We start from the raw sequence: 20,784 nt of genomic DNA, 5'->3' as shown, positions 1-20,784 counted from the left end.
GAAATTTCATATTATTTTCTGTTCTTTTTTCCAGTGTTTCTGTTAGTTTGGAATGGTATAAGAAAAATACCATACACTGCGTGACTTCAACAACAAACATTTATTGCTTAGTTCTGGAGGCTAGGAAGTCCAAGATCAGGCTGCTAGCAGAATTGATGTATAGTGAGGACACTCTTCCTGGTTTGCAGACATCTACCTTTTTGCTATATCTTCACATGGCATAGAGAGTGAAGGCCCTGATCTCTTCCTCTTCCTACAAATGACTAATCCAATCATGGGGTCTCCACCTTCAAGATCTCATCTAAAGCTAATTCCTTTCCAAAGGCCCCATCTTCAAATACCATTACCTTAGGAGTTAGAGCTTCAATATATAAATTTTGTGGAGAGTGGGGAGGCCACAAACATTCAGCCCGTAGCTATCTCTTGTTAAGGACTTAAAGCAAAAATAATGCCAATAATAACAACTTTTATTTGTGGAACACTTGCTCTGAGCCAAGCACTGTTCTAAGGATATTTTATACATAAGAACTTATCTAATCCTCACAACAACTCTGTGAGGTAGGATACAATTATCACTTCTATTTTACAGTTGGAGAAACTGAAGAAAAGTGGTATTAGTAGCTTGCTCAAGGTCATTTAGTTGGGAAGTTGACAGAGTTAGGATTTAAATTTAGTCTGGTTTCATAGCCTGCTTTCTTAACCAGCATGCTACATAGTATTTATTTACATCTTTGTTTTTGTTTAGATTAGTAACTTAAAAAAAAGAGCACAGTACATAATACTAGGGAAAGCAATCTCTGTTCTTGCTTATAACTGATCATTAGCTCTAGTAATTCTTAAACATATAACTATTTCAACAACCAGGGCTCTTGTACAAATCAGTGACTGTGTTTCAGGGCTCTACACAGTTACTGATTTCTTTGATTACCTCCAAATTGGGATAACATGATCGTCTTTGTGCACAGCACACAGGTAAGTACATATAAGATACGTGTCTAATCTAGATCAGACAATTAAGGACAAGGAAGGCACCACATTAGAGAAGCAGCCTGGGTAGGCCAAATTTCTCTCTAAATTTGAGGAATATTTTTACTAGCATTATCTGACTTAATTCAGGAATTTTTTAACCTTGAAATTCAATTAGGGAGTTTCTATTATGAATTGAGTGTAGTTTATATAATTATGGATTTCCCTAAATAGCCCAACAGTATATTAGTAGCAACAATTTCATTAAAATTGCCCATATTAAAACAAGGGATAAAGCATGTTTGTATGTTTCTTTTATGTCCTCTTTTTATTTCAAAACCATTGTGATTATTCAGCCATGGATATTTTAGAGAAATGCCTAAGAAGATCTTCTATACTATTAATTTTCAGTTGCCCATAATAGTGTTCCTTTCCGGTCTAATGCTATTACGTTAAAGAAAGTGGCAGGCATCACCAACCATATCATACAATCACTCCTGAGGCACAGACATATAATGGTCTTGTGTGATATTACAAAGCAAATTAGTTTCAGAGCTAGACTGCTGATCTAATCTGTATCCATGGCATAATCTGATAAAAAAAAGTTAAAATTCTTGTGAAATAAAAATAACAATAGCATCGTGAGAATATCAGTCATAAGGCACAGAATTTAAGTACATAAAAATGTGCAGTTACAGAATTTTTCAGCTTAAAGGGAACTTAAAGAACAATCTTGTCAAATTTCCTGGTAATTTACAGGTAAAAAGGATTAAGCGATTTACCAAAAAAACAGTTTTCTCATAATAGTGAAAGTACTAGAATTTCATTTTATGTTCATTCTACAGTTGTTAAGAGGCTACTATATGTCAATTTTCTGCTGTGTGGCAGGAATTCAAAGATGACTAAAGTACTAGCGTTGATAGTAGGAGAAAAAGAAGATAAAAGAATAATTGTATTATAGCATGATTGTTCTATAAGAGTAGAGTCCACTCCTATCCCTAATATAGTCCTGCCCCCATACCGCTGCCTCCTCATATTCCAAGTCAGGAAAACAGATATGCCATTGCTCAGATAATTAATTTTTTATTTGAGTATAACTGACACAATATTACATTAGTTTCAAGTATACAACATAGTGATTCAACTTCTCTATACAATATGTGTGCTCACCACAAGTATAGCTGCCATCTGTCACCAAACCACACTATTATAATATCTCACTATATTCCCTATGCTATGGCTTTAATTCCCATGATTTATGTTTTTTTTAATCTTTTTTAGAAAATTAAATTCAGTTAATTAACATATAATGTATTATTTGTTTCAGGGGTACAAGCCTGTGACTCATCAGTCTTATATAATACCATCAGTGCTCATTACAACACATCGCTCCCCAATGTCCATCACCCAGTTACCTCACCCCTCTACTCCCCTCCCTTCCAGCAACCCTCAGTTTGTTTCTTATGATTAAGAATCTCTTATAGTTTGTTTCCCTCTCTGGTTTTGTCTTGTTTCATTTTTTCCTTTTTTCCCTTATGATCCTCTGCCTTGTTTCTTAAATTCTGCGTATCAGTGAGATCATATGACAATTGTCTTTCTCTGATTGACTTATTTCACTTAGCATAATGCCCTCTAGTTCCATCCATGTCATTGCAAATGGCAAGATTTCAATTTTGATGGCTGTAAAATATTCCTGTGTGTGTGTGTTAATACCACATCTACTTTATCCATTCATCTGTCAATGGACATCCGGGCTCTTTCCATAGTTTGGCTATTGTGGACATTGCTGCTATATACATTGAAGTGCAGATGGTCCTTTAGATCAGTACATTTGTATCTTTGAGGTAAATACCCAGTAGTGCAATTGCTGGGTTGTAGCGTAGCTCTGTTTTCAACTTTTTGAGAAACCTCCATACTGTTTTCCAGAATGGCTGCACCAGCTTGCATTCCCACCAACAGTGGAGGAGGGTTCCCCTTTCTCCACATCCTCACCAATATCTGTCGTTTCCCAACTTGTTAATTTTAGCCATTCTGACTGGTGTGAGGTGGTATCTCATGGAGGTTTTGGTTTGTATTTCCCTGATGCCTGAGTGATTTTGAGCACCTTTTCATGTGTCTGTTGGCCATTTGGATGTCTTCTTTGGAGAAATGTCTGTTCATGTCTTCTGCCCATTTCTTGATTGGATTATTCTTTGGGTGTTGAGTTTGATAAGTTCTTTATAGATTTTGGATACTAGCCCTTTATCTGATATGTCATTTGCAATTCTTCTCCCATTCTGTTGGTTGTCTTTTGGTTTTGTCCACGGCTTCCTTTGCTGTGCAGAAGCTTTTTATCTTGATGAAGTCCCAATAGTTCATTTTTGCCTTTGTTTCCCTTGCCTTTGGAGACGTGTCTAGCAAGAAGTTGCTGAGTCAAGATCAAGGAGGCTGCTGCCTGTGTCCTCCTCTAGGATTTTGATGGATTCCTTTTATCCTTTTTGAGTCTTTCATCCATTTTGAGTCTATTTCTTTTGTATGGTGTAAGGAAATGGTCCAGTTTCATTCTTCTGCATGTGACTGTCCAATTTTCCCTGCACCATTTGTTGAAAAGACTGTCTTTTTTCCATTGGATATTCTTTCCTGCTTTGTCAAAGATTAGTTGACCATAGAGTTGAGGGTCCACTTCTGTGCTCTCTATTCTGTTCCATTGATCTATGTGTCTGTTTTTGTGCACATACCATGCTGTCTTGATTACAGCTTTATAATAGAGCTTGAAGTCCAGAATTGTGATGCCACCAGTTTTGGTTTTCTTTTTCAGCATTCCTTTGGCTATTCGGGGTCTTTTCTCATTCCATACAATTTTTAGGATCATTTGTTCCAGGTCTGTGGGAAAAGAAGTTGATGGTATTTTGAAAATTTTATTTATTTATTTGACAGAGAGATAGAGCCAGAGAGCACAAGCAGAGGGAATGGCAGAGGGAGAGGGAGAAGCAGGTTCTGCACTGAGCAGGGAGCCTGATCTGTGGCTCGATCCCAGGCCCCTGGGATCATGAGCTGAGCCCAAGGCAGATGCTTAACAACTGAGCCACCCAAATACCAAAATTGATGGTATTTTGATAGGGATTGCATTGAAAGTGTAGATTGCCCTCGGTAGCATATATACAATTTAACAATATTTGCTCTTCCATTCCATGAGCATGGAAAGTTTTTTCATTTCTTTGTGTCTTTCTCAATTTCTTTCATGAGTATTCTGTAGTTTTCTGAGTACAGATTCTTTGCCTCTTTGGTTAGGTTTATTCCTAGGTATCTTACGGTTTTGGGTGCAATTGTAAATGGAATCGACTCCTTAATTTCTCTTTCTTCTGTCTCGTTGGTGTATAGAAATGCAACTGATTTCTGTGCTCCCATGATTTATGTTAAAATGATCAATATTTGTCTGGAAATTGCACTCATAATTAAACTCCCAACCTAGAATCTGGAAAAGTCAAGGTTATAGTTGGCAAATTGTTTTGTCAAATCTTGTCAAATGTCTTTCTAAAAAGATTATCCATTAAGTATATATATGGATATAAATATGGGTATGTTTATTAGAGCTATTTATCTTATTAAAGTTTATTAAATTTATTAAAGGTAGATTGTGAGGTATTTTATTCCTTTATCCTAACTATTGGGTATTCATGTCTTGGTTTTGTGTCCTAAACAAATCATTACAAACATGAAACTTTCCCCTGAAGCTTATAATTTGTTATCACTTAACTATAGATGCACTTACCAGCCCCCCAAAAACAAAAACAAAACAAAACAAAACAAAAAACACCACTGAATACATGAGGAAGTTCAATAATTAATTCAAATGATTCATTTTAATTTGGGGCTTTGGGAGTGATTATGGATTTTGTAGTAGGGGAGGCCTAGCAAGAAAATGATGAAATGGAAAAAAATTATCACTCAAACTCTCCTCCAGAATTCCTGGAGGAATTGTGGCAGCAGTGAGAATTGGTACAATCAAAACACTCGTTTAATCACGAAAGGAATATAAATTTGATCAGATGCCTTAAATAGTACAAGCATCTGGTGTACATTACAGTTCCTCTTAGAGTCTGATACTAAAGATTTTTATATCTGCATATTCTCTTAGTACACACCACTCTTTTTAAAATTCGTACTAAATTCATACTTCTAAGGGTAAGATAATAGCTTAGAATCTTCTATAATCCTGCATTGTATTTTATATAATTGCTTCCCTTTGAGCACATTATTATTACCAGTTCTTAATATCTTATCATCAGCTGCCCGAGCCCAAGCATACCAAAGATAGCATATCATTTCCCACAGATGTTAAGTTTATAAAATTAGTTTTGCCAAAAACATCTCTAATGTGAAAAGAGTATTTCTCACAGAGAGGATTGCCACTGGCTTTCTAACCACCTCAGGCATGTCATTGAACCTCTCCACAGTTAATGTATTTCTCTGTTTTTGGACATATTTCTTTCTTTCTTTTTTTTTAAAGATTATATTTATTTATTTGACAGAGACATAGCGAGAGAGGGAACACAAGCAGGGGGAGCAGGAGTGGGAGAAGCAGGCTTCCTGCAGAGCAGGGAGCCTGATGTGGGGCTTGATCCCAGGACCCTGGGACCATGACTTGAGCCAAAGGCAGACACTTAACGACTGAGCCACCCAGCGCCCCTGGACATATTTCTTAAGTATGAAAATATCTCAGGGCTTTTAGAGAAAGTCTCCTGAGACAGAAGAGTGGTACCCTGGGGAGAATTCTCTTAACATCCGGATGTCACTAAGAGAAGTTTGATAGAATGTAGTAGAATATAGAGTATGAGGAAAACTAGAGGAGAAAGTGGAGCCCAAGTGATGAAGGGGAATCAGCAAGTCTTTCAGGATGTAATTTTCTGTGTGTTGTTTATTCTTATAATCCCCCTTTGTGGTATTGTCTCAATCTTAATATTTCTAGGTGAACGTATATGCCTAAACTCATTTTTTATACTAACAGATGGTATTACACACAAAAAGATGTTAAACTCTCCAAACGGACATGTCAGAAGTAAATGCTTCGATTAATAGGATCAAAGTGATTTAAAAAAAAGCAAGTAAGCAGAGCTTTTGTTCGTAGAAAGGACTAACTTACAGTTCTCAGAATTTATCAACATCTATTTATTTGTTTTAAAGATTTTTATTTATTTATTTGAGAAAGAGAGAATGAGAGACACAGAGCACGAGAGGGAAGAGGGTCAGAGGGAGAATCAGACTCCCTGCTGAGCAGGGAGCCCGATGCGGGACTTGATCCTGGGACTCCAGGATCATGACCTGAGACAAAGGCAGTCGCTTAACCAACTGAGCCACCCAGGCGCCCTATTAACATTTATTTATTAAAGTTAAAAATAAATTAACCGAATTTTCCATATGCCTAGAAGTTCTACTTACAAATCTCATTATGATATCTATAGAGCTAGTAAAATGAGAATATTTTCCTTCAATTTTTCTTGGATTAGTGTTTGATTAACAAATTAGACACAATACAAACCAAAGAATCAGACTTTTAAATACAGAGAACAAACCCTCTGTTTGCCAGAGGGAAGGTAGGTAAGGAAGATGGGTGACATAGATAAAGGAGATTAAGAAGTACAAACTTCTGTTTATAAAATAAATAAGTCAGATGAAAAATACAGCATAGGGAATACAGTCAATAATATTGTACTAACATTGTATGGTGACTACTTATTGTGGTGAGCACTGAGTAATGTATGAAATTGTTGGATCAATATGCTGTGCACTTGAAACTATATAAATAATATAACATTGCATATTAATTATATTTCAGTTAAAAAAATTGAACAGAATTTCCTTAAACAAGGAATTTCATTCACTAATTTAATTAATTAAATTTCCTGGAGCATTTTACACTGCTTTTATAAATAAAACATATTTAAACTACAAAACATTGCTGAAAGAAACTGCAAAACACCACTGACATATATTAAAGAATATATAAATAAATTAAGAAATAGTTCCACATTCATTGATCAGAAGACTCAATATTGTGAAGATAGCAAATCTTCCCAAGTTGATCTACAAATACAGTAAAGCTTAGCAAAAATCCCAAATGACTCTTTTTGCTAAAATTTACAAGCCAATTCTAAAATTTATATGGAACGGCAAAAAATTCCTGAAATAGATCAAAGTTGGAAGACTTACACTACCCAATTTCAAAAACAATTACAAAGCTGCAGTAATTAAGACAATGTGGTAAAGAGAGACAAATAGATCAATGAAAGAGAATTGAGAGTCCAGAAATGAACACTTAAGTATATCTGAGTTCAGATATAGGTAGTAAGGCAATTCAATGGGGAAAAAATAGTCTTTTCACCAGAGAATGCTGAGAAAACTGATTTTTCATATGCAAAATATGAATTTAGACCCTTACATCATATGCTACACAAAAATTAACTCAAAATGGGACACAGACCTAACTTTACCAGCTGAAACTCTAAACTCTTAGAAGAAAACATCAAAGTAAATCTTCATGATCTTGGATTAGGCCAAAATTTCTTAAGAGTGGTACCAAGCGCAAGTGAGTAAAAAATACAATAAATTTAAAACTTTGTGCTTTAAGAGATATCATTTTAAAAATGAAAACACACAGAAAGGAATAAATATTTATAAATCATATCTTTGGCAAATGAGTTATATCCAAAATACATAAATGATTTTTGTAATTCAATAAGAAGAGAAATGACCCAAATTAAAAAAAATGATCAAAAGATTTGAATGGATATTTTACCAGAGAAGATTAACAGATAAGCACATGGAAAGATGCTTACCACAATTAATCATTAGGGAAATGCAAATTAAAACCACAATGAGATATCACTTCATAACCACAATGGTGATCACCATCATAAAGAAAGGCAATAACAAGTATTGGTGAGGATACAGAGAACCTGAAGCCTCACTCATGGCTGGCAGACATGTAAAATGGTGCAGTCTCTTTAGAACATATTTTTGGCAGTTTCTTTAAAAAGTTAAATTTAGATTTACCATATGACCCAACAGTTCTACTTCTAGGCGCTTATCCAACCAAAATGAAAACATATGTCCGCACAAAGGCTTCTATGTAAATGATCATAGCGCATGTTAATGATAGTCAAAATATGGAAACAATCCAAGTATTTATCAACTAGGGAATGGGAAAACAAAATGTGGTGGATCCATACAATGGAATACTATTCAGCAATAAAAAAAAGAGATGTTATAACAGAGATGACCCTCAAAACATTATGTAAGTGAAAGTAGCCAAATCACATATTGTTTGATTCCACTTACATGAAATGTTCAGAGAAAGCAAATCCATAGAAATAGAAAATAGATTAATGGTTGCATGAGGTGTATGATAGGAAATGTGGTAGTTGAATAAAGGCCTCCCAAGATATCGTCTCAATACTCAAAGTCTGTGGAGGTGTTACCTTACATGGCAAAATGAATTTTGCATAGGTCATTAAGTTAACAATCTTGAGATGGGGAGATTATTCTGGATTATCTGCGTGGACCCAATGTAATCACAAGAGTATCTATAAGAGGAAGCAGGAATGTTAGAGAGATTTGAAGATGTTGTGTTTTTGGATTTGAAAATGGAGAAAGGTCAATAGGAAGGGAATGCTGACAGACTCTAGAAACTAGAGAAAAGAAAAAGATGGGATTATCCCTCTAAGAAACCACTAGCCAGGGAACAGATTCTCCCTTCGAGCTTCCAGAAGGGATGCAACCTTGTCAACATCTTGACTTTAGTCTGGCAAGATCCATTTTGGCCTTATGACCTCTAGATCTATAAGATAAAAAATTTGTGTTTCTTTAAACCACTAAGTTTGTGGTTATAGTAACTGTTAGTGTGGTTAGTTAGTATAGTCATTGTTAGTATAGTATAGTAATTATTATAGAATTAATAGAAAATAGGGCTCAAGACTCTAGGGGAAAATCTATTTCTTTGACTTTTCTTGATTCCAGAGGCTGCCTGCATTCTTTGGCTCATGGTCCCATATCACTGACTTCTGCTTTCATGCCCACAACCCCTTCTCTGATTCTGCTTTTTCTTTTATCTATAAAAACCCCTGTGATTTCATTGGGCAAACCCAGATAATATATGATAATTTTCCCCTCTTAAGATTATTAAATTTATTACATTTATAAAGTCTCTTTTGCCATGATAGATAATATATTTATAGGTCCCAAGATGCAGATATCTTTGAAGGTCATTATTCTGCTTACCACATGTAATAAAGAAGCTACAAATTGCATACTTGATTCCTATTTGAGATTTTCAAATGTTCTGTAGGACAAATTAAAAATCCTAAGAAAAATATTTTAAAAATGAAAAACTCTTATAGATCTAAAAAAAGTTAAGTTTACAAATACATCAAATCAAGTTTTGCAAAGATTTCGATTCTGTTTACAAAATAAATCAAATTCTTTATGCTTTTCTTCTTAAAGTCATTAAAATTAATAAAAGTTCAAATTACTCCCATATTCAACATTGAAATGTTCATATTGTAAGTTTTATTTATTTCTTCATGTCTAAATTTAAATATAAATGCTCCCAGGTTTGAAAAGATAGCTAACCAACTTGGTTGGACATTTTTTCAGTCTCAGGAAGACTAAAGTTATTGATACAATTGCTTATCCTTCTGAGAATAAAGATAAAGATATATGAATGGGGGCTGTTATGTACAGGAGTTAATGAGCCTTTTTTTTTGTGGTTCTTTGATATGAAGGTTTATGTTCCTAGGCTTTAGATATACTACTTTGCAAATATGTGTCCACCATGTTCAAGTGGCCATTTGTCTAGTTCTTCCATACATCCACCATTGTTTCCACTTAATATTATTCAATTTATCTATTAACTGTTTGATTGAAGCCTGCATTATTTTTTTCTTCCCATTTAGTTCACTATAACTCTAAAGTCATTCTAATGGCATCTCTTTAGAATGCTTTACTGTCCCTGTTCTGCTTATTATAGCAAAAATCTGCATGCTAGTGGCAACTTGGAGGTTGTGCTGAAGCTTTGCAAATAATACTTCTCTAAACTAGGTTATACCTCTCCTTACTTTGTGAACACAGTCTATCAAACTGAATATAACTTTTCTATTGATAATATTTATCATATTTAAAAGTTCTGTGTTATTCATATTGATAAGTTGCTCTGGCCTAAAAATCATAGGATATATGCCAAAAAATTTTTTTGAAATCTATTATCTCTACTGGATTATTATTATTTTTTATTTATATATTTTAGAGACAAAGAGAGAGTACAAGTGGGGGGATGGACAGAGGGAGTGAGAGAGAGAGAGAGAGAATCTCAAGCAGACTCCATGCTGACCAGGGAGCCCAACATGAGGCTCAATTCCACAATCTGAGAGAAAACCAAGAATCAGACACTCAACCACCTGAGCCACCCAGGTGCCCCTCTACTGGATTATTTTTATTAAAAGGAATAGAAAATATCCTTGAGAAGTATGACAGTATTTCAGCAAGATTAATTGCTATATTAAGCACTGAGGGTTTCTGTGGTTATATTGTATATGTAAAATATATACACATATGTACAATGTATTGTTATCACATATATATCATATATATATGATAACATTATCAATTCTATTTGCTTTATCACATCTACCAAGTTGTTTGTAACTTGTAAACAAAAGAACCCCAAACTTTCAACATCATTAGAAGACCAATAACACCTCCTTGTAAGTTTCAACAGCTTATTTTCTGTTAAACTTAAGGAGAGACCTTAATATCACATACAGATACCTGATAACATCCTAAATTATATTCTTCTCATGTAAAAAGTAGTCTGGAAGTCAGTAGTCCATGGTTGGTGTGCTGACTGAAATACCCTAAGGTCCCTTTAACTTCCTGCTTTCCTATCCTTAACATGATATTCATCTTCATTATCATGAGTGTCCATGGCCATACAAAGGAATATATTAGAGTCATTAATTAGCCTTGTATAAAAGTGGTTAATGACAGAGGAAAGTGATTAAAATATTATTTTAGTCCCTTTGGTTTGCTGTAACAAAATGATATAAAGTGGATAGTTTATAAATAATAGAAATTTATTTCTCACAGTATTGGAGTTGGGTAAGTCTAAGATCAAGGTGCCTGCAGATTCAGTGTCTGGTGAGAGTCTACTTCAGCATAAATGCCTCACATGGATGGAGGGACAAGCTTGCTTCCTTGGGTCTCTTTTACAAGAGGACTAATCCCAATCACAAGGGGTCCACCCTCATGACCTGATCCTTTCCCAAAGGCCCCATTTCCTAATACCATCGCAGTGGGGGTTAAAATTTCAACATATGAATTTTGGGGAACATAAACATTCAGACCTCAGCAACTATATTAACTAAAAAATCAATAACCAAGAAGTATATATACTTTATACTCTTTAAAATAAAATTATTTTAAAAGAGTCTATACATGTTTGTACAAAGCACTAACAGATTATATATCAAGAACTACCAATGACTATCTGTATAAGTTGAACTATAGATGTATTTATTTTCCCACATCTCTATTTTCTATAACACTGAATTATTTTCATAATGCAGATATAAAATAGCATTTTAAAGGGGGAAATTAGCTTTTCCCAAAACCTTAACAAAATATACTTGCATTTATATAACCTTGGCCTGAATGGGATTGTTTGGTCTTGCCTAACTCCCCCAAGAAACACAGAGAGGTAATTATTTCTTCCCTAAATAAAGTTAGGGTTTTGATAGTAAATAAGAAGTGAGGGGAAAATGTGTACTGGGTAGGGAAATGGCCGTGTTCCCCATATATACAATGTATGCTGACCTTTAATGATTACTCCACTGTAGTATGCCTAAAAGATTAATTTGTAAATCAGTATATATACCTAGTGGTTACATGTTAGTTTGCGCATAAACAAGATCAGAGAGCTATGATGTAGCAGAAAAACATGACTGAATTCAGCCCTGTATTCTAATTGCATCCCCACACATTTTAGTTTTTTATACTGAAAAGATAAAAATAATCTCTGTTTTTTGGTGATGCTTTAAAACAATACCGCTATGAAGTATGATTTATATAAAGAGAGAAAATCAAGGGTTGAATTTGCCAATAAGTTCATATGTTTTAGCCATCCAGAGGGAGCTGATTCTAATTCTCACTATATTGTGTTAAGCACATTTGAGTTCCAGAGGTGGGAAACTCACACTTCTTACAGAATTAATTCTATTTCTAGAGATATCTATCAGAAAGTTCTTTCCTTTATTGACTCAAATCTGTCTTCCATTTTAGAGCCAAGGTTCTTAAAAAGTTAAAAACATCTCTTGGAATTTAGCAATGCTGGGTGGCTCAGTCAGTTAAGTGTCTGCCTTCAGCTCAGGTCACAATCCCAGGGCCCTTGGATCGAGCCCCACATCGAGCCCCACATCGGGCTTCCTCCTCAGGGGTGAGTCTGCTTCTCCCTCTCCCTCTGATGCTCCTCCTGCCTGTGATCTTTCTCTCTTTCTCTCTCTCTGTCAAATAATAATAAAAAAAAAAGAACATATCTTGGAATTTAAATACACTGTATGATAAATAGATACTTTTCTATTTTAGTGTTGGATTTGGAGTTGTTATTATTGTCAATATAATTTTTGTTTGTTTCAAAGGCAAATATTTCCTCATATGTTCTCCATTGCAGTAATATTTCTCTTCAACATTTGTTGCCAGTGTGCTTCCAGCAAATAACTGCCTTTATAAATTAACTTTGATATTAATTAATGAATATGACTGTATCCAGTTTTTCCATTTCCTTTCAGGGCAAGCACATCTGGTACTCAGAGGCATTGCTGCAATCTCACACAAAGAGGGTTAGTTGATGAAGCTTCTTGAATATCCCAAGTGCCAGTGAAAGCAACTTGGCTTCCTCTGAATACTCTATTTCATGCCCCAAAGACTGTGTGAGTGTCTAAAACTGCACATGTCTTTCTGATAGTTTTTTGCTTCCCTGATACCCAAGCCAATCTCAAAGGCATTCCTCTATCTTCTTGGTGCATCAAGTGGATCCCAGGGTATCTTCCAAGCCTGATGTTTTCATGGGACTGAAAGTCAATAGACCCATCTGCCCCACCGGAAGTAGCTTTGCCATCTGGCTTTAGGAAATTGGGTCATGTCTTACTGGTTTAAAGTGAATTGGTAGTAAATCTTTCTTATGTTACAGCACAAAACACAATCATGAAAAGACTGCCTTTGTAAGTTAAAGAGACATATCTTTGGATTGATCCTTGGCTCATTTTACTCACATATGCTGACCAGGAAGTTGTCAGTCTAACACCATTTATGGAATGTCTTTTATATGCCAGGTGTTTTATATTCACTATCTTTAATACTCACAAGAACCACATGTAAGTTTTCTTTCCCCACTTAACAGATGTACTCCTAGGCTTAGAGAGATTAATTGAGGTGCCCAAGGATGTGCAGCCCAGCAGAAGTGTGTCTTGGTTTCGAATCTGTGTGGGTTCCGTGGCCACACACACCTGCTTTCCATGACTGAACATCAGATTCCAGTTTCTATGCCTTTCACTTATACTGTAGTCAAAGATGTTAGTGGGTTTTTTAAATTTGCATTTATTATTTGTAGACTTTTTCCCCTGTAATAATAAACAAGCTTTGAATTTGAACAAAACAGTACTTGCACTCTAACATTTCCCAAAGCCAGAAAAGAAGAGTCCTTGAAAGGCTTCCATGGGTTTTATTTTAGTCCATTTTAGCCATTCTGACTTTCAGCTCTTCCTCAATTGTAAAGATTGGTTTACTTACTTGAAAACAATGTTTTAAGCCAACTTATCAGTATTCATTTGGGTAGAAGGGAAACTTAACTAGCATGCAAATGTGATTTAAAAGGAAAAATTATTATCTGGTTAAAATTGCTTCATCATTTCCAATGGTAAGTCTCAGTCAGAAAAGAAAGAAGGCTAGGGCCAGATGTGCCACCAACCCAGCTAAGAAAGAAAGGCGTCCAGAAGGGAATTGTTCTTTTGTTTAAAATCATGATCTGGGGCGCCTGGGTGGCTCAGTTGTCAAGCATCTGCCTTTGGCTCAGGTCATGATCCCAGGGTCCTGGGATGGAGCCCGCATCCGTCTCCCTGCTCAGCAGGAAGTCTGCTTTTCCCTCTCCCACTCTCCACTGCTTGTGTTCCCTCTCTCGCTGTCTCTCTCTGTCAAATAAATAAATAAGATCTTTTTAAAAATTAAAAAAAAATGATCTATCAGAATTTTTGTGGACAGTAAACTCAATGGATATTTAAATCTGACCCTCTCATCTTTATTGTAGTTGGGAGTACAATAGTAAAACAACTTCTTTACAATTTCCAATAGCAATTCTTCGGTTGAAAGTATCAAATGGGGGAATGTTTTAGAACGCTTAGAATATGAATTTGAGAAGTCATTTTCTGTGGCAATTTGTATACAAAAAAAAATATTTTCCATGTGGACTCTAGAACAAAGAACTTTCTTTCTATCCCTTTTTAAATTCATTCAAATGTTAAGATGTAGAAATTGCATGTGCTTTGAGAGTGATATATTAATTTTTAGAGAAGATATATGTGTATATACCAACAGAGTAAAATGGCATGAACTAAAGCAATAAAATAAAGATCAGAAATCACTAATTCCATGCAGGTATTTTCTTTTCACTAGTAAATTTCTACTTTCCAAAAAGAACAGATTTCTAAGAATAGAAATACCTGCATGAGAAACTGAGAAACTTTATTTTTCATCATATCCTTCCTTCATGGAAATCTTCAGGTCACCCAATCTACGGGAGTAGACTTAAGTTCTGCTGGTCCTGGTCAAAGGCCAGAATGGACAGTTATCCAGCTTTAAGACTCTGACTGCAAAAGTAACCAGGAACCAGGGTCCACAGATGGAAAATCTAATTCACCTGCAATGGCTACTGATCAGTCCTTAGACAGAAGCAGGCTGAAGGTCAGACCTAGAAGTTGGGATAAAGATTACAGTTTTTTACAGAGCTTGAGACTTAAACAAAAATGGGTTGGATACTATACAATCACAGTCAGTGGGCTGAGAGACAGAAAACAAGTGTGAAGGACATATAACAGGATGCGATTCCTATAGTCCTGGTTTGTCTTGTCCTCTTTAATATATATCCCTCTCCTTTGGTGGTATTTTCAGTTATCATGGATTAAAATAACATTTTTATGTAATGTTTGTTTCATTGAATTCAGAACAAAACCCAAAGTCCTTTCAGTGGCCTAAAGATTTTGCATCGTCCAGGCCTAGCTTTCTCTTTCCTTACTCTTCCCACCTCACCATACCTCTCTAACATCCTCTGTGTACTGAATTTTCCAAGTTCTGTCTTATCTCCTGCCTTTCACACAGGCTATCCTCTATGTCTAGAACGTACTTATTCCAAATTTCTACATGACTCTCCCATTCTCCTCCTTTAGGTCTCAACTTGACTCTTACATTCTTCCTGATTACTTTTCCTAAGGCAGGTTCTCATCTGATATTCCACTGGACCCTTGTTTCCTCCAAAACTGTTATTGTCATTTTCAACTGTTAATTTGTCTATTTCCTTTTCTTCCCTGTTACACTTACTACAATGTAAGCTCCATGTCTTCATTGTTTACCAAAGTATCTCAACGTTTGTTAAATGAATGAATTGATCCGTGCTCAAAAGCCTCAATTGTTTGTGCCAAGGAACCATTTGAGAAGATGGAACAAGAGAGACTTCTCTGGTTGGGGCAGTTTCCAAGGAGTTCTGGGATGACAACATTCAGGAAGAGGAGCTCCTCCAGGACTCCTTATTAGCCCTGCCTTGTCTCAAAAGAATCTATTTCATCCCTTATATTAATTAATTTTACTGACATTTTACCTGCTAATTGTTAAAGAAGAAATGGAACCATTGAACATTTCAAGAACTATGAAGGTCAGAGAAGCCTTAGGCCAGTTGGAACAAATTCTCTTGGATCCTCAACAGACTGTTTATTGGTTAAGCAAGGGCTTGAAGTTGAACCAGAAGAGACAGTCCAGTGGCAAAATGGGCCGCCATCAGATGGCAGCAAAGAGTTGTTTCTTCTTGCATGGCTACCTATTAACTTTGCCCCCATTTAAGGATATTGGAATATGATTGTTTTCTAGATATATTTAAAGGATTAATGAATTTCCTCACTTGGAATTTATATCTACTTATTTCAAACACTGCCAACTTCTAGAATCAATGGGGAAATTCCATTGCATAAAGGAATATCTTTAGAAAAGAAAAAGATATCTTAAAGTTACAAATTTATTGAATTAAAATGATAAGTTTCCTCTTCTTAGAAAATTATTTTTCTCTAAGAATCTTAGAATAAACATAGAATATATATGAGATAACTGTTATGATATAAGTGTTTTATATTTGAAGATGAATTAATTCACTTGACACCAATTTTAGTCAAAGAAAATAAGAAAAGGTACAAGCATTGTATCAGGTGCTCTCAATAGTAATATGCTAACACCTGTGTAATTTTATTAATTGTTATGATCATTTTGCTCCCCTGTTAGAACTGAACTACTTAGGATAGCATAAAAGCTTTTAACATCCTGAACCTGAATTAGCTTTACCAACAGTAGCTATAATCATTTCCCTCTTCATCACCTAGTCTAGTCACGGAGAATTCACCAAGCCCCAAACACTTCACTCACTTCAGTGCTTTCACTTGTGCTAGTCCCCGTTCTGGGAGTAATCCACCAGCTCTTTCTACCTGACAAGTCCTACTTATTTTTCAAGACCCATAGCAAATGTAACTTCCTCTGAAAGCTTTTCTCCCTTTCATTTTCCTTCAGGCAAAAAGACCCTCCTTTTTTTTAGTGTCTGTATTTTATATATAGAATGGCACTTCATTCAATCATTCATCTAGTAAATAATTATTATTTAATTAGCCATGAACTACACTGGGTGTCAAGAAATACAATGATCATGTCACTGCTGTCATACATATAGCAAAGGAGGGAGACATTATATGAACAATTAATAGTATGATGAAGGGTATGAAGACATATAGGAAAACACGTCTTTTACATATAATAGAGGTGTTCTTGGAGAATGAGTCTAAAAATGAGAAGTTAGCCAGCCAAAGAGACAAGCATTCCAGGCAGAGGAAAGAGCATACGCAAACCCCCTCAGTTAAAAGATGGTATATGTTAGTTTGATGACCCAGGAGAAGCCCCATGTACTAGAGCAGAGAAAGCAAAGTGAGAAACAACACCCACCTGAAGTGGAGAGTTGGCAGGGGTTGGTTTGTGACGGTTTCTTAAAGCCTTAGTGAGGATATTGGACTTTACCCAACAGTGAGGAGAAATCATTAGAAGCTTTAAAGAAGAGAAATAAATAGCCAGATGTTGTGGTTTCAATCTATTACTCTAACTGCAAAATGGCGAATGGATAGAAGAGAACACAGTGCATTTGGGAAAGTGTAGGGAGGTTTCTGTAATAATTTAGGCAAGAGATTTTGGTAGATTGGACTAGAGCCGTAACCATGGGTATGGAGAGAGGTACATCGATTTGAGTGTTATTTAAGAAGCAAAATTGGCAGGACCTAGTGATTGGCTGTGAAGAGTAAGAAAGAAGAAGGAATCAAGGGGCACTTTGCGGTTTCTAGTTTGAGCAACCAGATAGATGGTTGTGCTAATTGTAGGAGCTAATGGATTTTTATATTACCAATTAATATTTAGAATTAATTGATACTCTATTTTTAATGTGGTCAGAAATATATAATAAGAATGAATGTAAGCATACATTAAATCTAGGGTATGGAATTTCTAAAATTTATATAAAAAAGAATTTCTGGGATCTCAAAGTAATATGAATTGTAAGATTTTTTTGCCATGATAATGAATGGATGTATTGGACCGGGACATTCGCAGTAATAATAATTCCTGCTGCCATCAACCTCTTTGTGGTGGCTTCTCAAAGGAAGCATTTGCAGTTCCATTTTCCTGTTCCTGGTAGGGTTCACACCCTTCTGTGTTTTGCATACATAATACCTTACAGATTAAAAATAGAATCTCCAAGCTGCAGAGATTCTAATTGAACATTTTAATAACTTCTTTTTTTGTGTGTGTTAATCAACTTTCTAAAGTGTGAGCTATTTTTAGCACCAGTTACACTTGTACCTTTGGGTCCAATTCTAATTCTCTTCACATCGCAGAGGATCTCTCTGCAGCAGTCTCTGAAATCAATCAGTGCTTTCAGGAATGTTATGCAGTGGAGGATAGAACTGGGTCATGGCGAGCATTCTTCCTCACATAATGCTGAATTCTTTTACTTCCAGGTGCAGAGACAGGGTTAGATGATTACTATTTAGAGAACACAAAAGGGACAATTAGAATAACCAAAGAAAGAAAGAAAAAAAGGCTTACCTCAGTAAGGTTATTTCACACTGGCTGTGCCGTCGTTTCCAGAATCTTAACTTCACCAACAAACAAATTACACTGAGTAAAACTGCTATTAAAAAAAAAAAGTCCCTAGTCTTAAAAATGGCAAGCAATTCCTCATATATAAACCTCCTCACACCCACATTTCCCGAGTACAATCCTGAGAAGACCGGTAGACAATCTACTGCATGATAGATCATTGACGTCCAGGGACTTTAGATTAATTTCCATTAATTTCAAGTTTAAGGGGTTTTGGAGTGAGAAATATATAGTGATTTGCCTACTTTTCTTTTTTAAGGGAAAGAAAGCAAACCTCCCATCTGAAAGAAGGTTGCAAGACCTTTCATCTTCCACCTACTGTCTATCTTTTCATTAGCAGTTCTGGTTCTATATCAACCAGAAAAAAAGAAAACCACACTTTTGCATATTCATCTTGATTTTGAATTGATTAGAAGGCTGTTCTTTTGGACTTTTCTTCCCATCCCCATCATTCAAGTAAAGTGAAGCAGGTTAGGTTGGGATAGACAGGAGTCCTAAAGAATCCTAAAGAGTACTAAAGATTTTAACTGCATGTACTATGTTAATTTATTTTAGAAAACCAGGCAGGGGATGTGAGAGAATATTACCATTTCATAAAAAAGTCTATGAGGGGAACATTTGGGGAATGGTATGAAATTTTGACCTGTAGCTTCTAATTTTTCACAAGATGTAATTTCTTATTCATCCACCTACCACCAACCCATTGAAGCAACTGCTCTTTGTTGCCTTCAGTGCCTTTCTATTGCCTCTGAAAAAGGAGGACACTAAACATTTTAGGGAAAAAATAAATTTCTGAATGATTTTTAAGTAACAACACATACCAGGGAGAATGTTCTCAAAATACAGGAAAAAGAAAAATAATTTTAATTTCCAAAGTAAATGCATAAATATAGAAATAGAAGCTTCCAGTATCCTGAGATAAAACTTAAAGGAAGAAAATGTAATGTTGGACTGGAGAGAAAGTAGATCAGAGTCAATTTCTGATTTTTTCACTGTATACATCTTCCCCTTTCACGGCACAGAAGACAGATAATAAAAGCCCTTTAGGGTCTAAGGCAAAGATGTTGAAATTGAGGAAATGAAACATTCTTCCCATGTGGGCATCTGGGAAAACTATCTTGTCTTTATCCGTTTCAAGGCCAAAGTCTGGGTTGGGCTTGATAGATAACTTCAAATGCGTTTGACAATTGGAAATCAGCGGTGTCCTGTGCTCTACTTCTTACTTGTCTTGTTAGGAGGGGAACATTAACACAGAGCACCCCAGTCATAATGGAGTAAGAATAGTGCAGGGCTGTTCTAGAAGGGAGAGGCTATTACCCATTTCCTCCTGCTCTCCATGGGCCAAGAGCAGTACAGATAAGCATCTGAATGAGTTCTGTGTCCCCTTGAAAATGATACAGAGGAAGGCTGAGAAAGTACAGATGGCAGTGCATATGCCTTGGAGCTGGGATGAGGAATATGTAGGGTGAATTACATTGTCCTAGCAAGTGGGGAGCAAGGCAGTATCACAGGTATCAGCAGCAAATGGCAGAGGGAATGAATGTTGGTCATTCTAGAACACTATGGATTATATATCTTAGTGAAGGTAAACTAGGGAAGAAAATGGCAATGGATAGATACCAACTATTCCTTGCAGCCTTAGTCATATGTACGAACTTTCTCCCCTGGGGAAAAGGGAAGAGAAAGAGGGAATAAATATTCTTGAATGAACAGAATTAAAGTTCTGTTTTAAGTTCAGTACAGACTGAGTTTAATGAGAACTGGCAGATTACAACGTGTCTTTAGTAAAAACAAAATGGAGTCTCGAGGGCTAAGTTTAGTTCAGTTAAGGAGAATCAAAAGAAAGTTGTTTTTGCACATCTGAGTTTTGTGATTCTGAAGACCCCTTAGATGCAATAGACACATAATATTCAGCATGTAGGGGACCTTCTGAGAATGTGTTACTATAATATTCCAATGGATGATGTTCTTGGCCAAAAATGGTTTATATATTCTGTTTCTGGCACCCCATGGGTCTCTGCAGTTTGGGCCACACTTACTGTTGAAAAGTGCAATGGAAAAACCCCTCAATATAGGATTTCTAAGGAAATTAGGAAAACAAGCATTATCTTGAAGAGAAAGAATCCCCCAAAAACAAAAACCAAAAAAACAACAACAAAAAAAACAGATTCTAAGAAATTAGTTATTGCAAGAAAACACTGTGGCATCCTGAATAGCATAACGGAACACATAGCCACAGTAAAGTATGTTGACTCCAGGAGATAAAACAATGGATTAAATCGGAGGGGGAGATGAACCATGAGAGACGATGGACTCTGAGAAACAAACTGAGGGTTCTAGAGG

This window comes from Zalophus californianus, chromosome 9 (genome assembly GCF_009762305.2).
Source record: "Zalophus californianus isolate mZalCal1 chromosome 9, mZalCal1.pri.v2, whole genome shotgun sequence".
Lineage (NCBI taxonomy): Eukaryota > Metazoa > Chordata > Mammalia > Carnivora > Otariidae > Zalophus > Zalophus californianus.
This window is presented reverse-complemented; position numbering follows the sequence as displayed.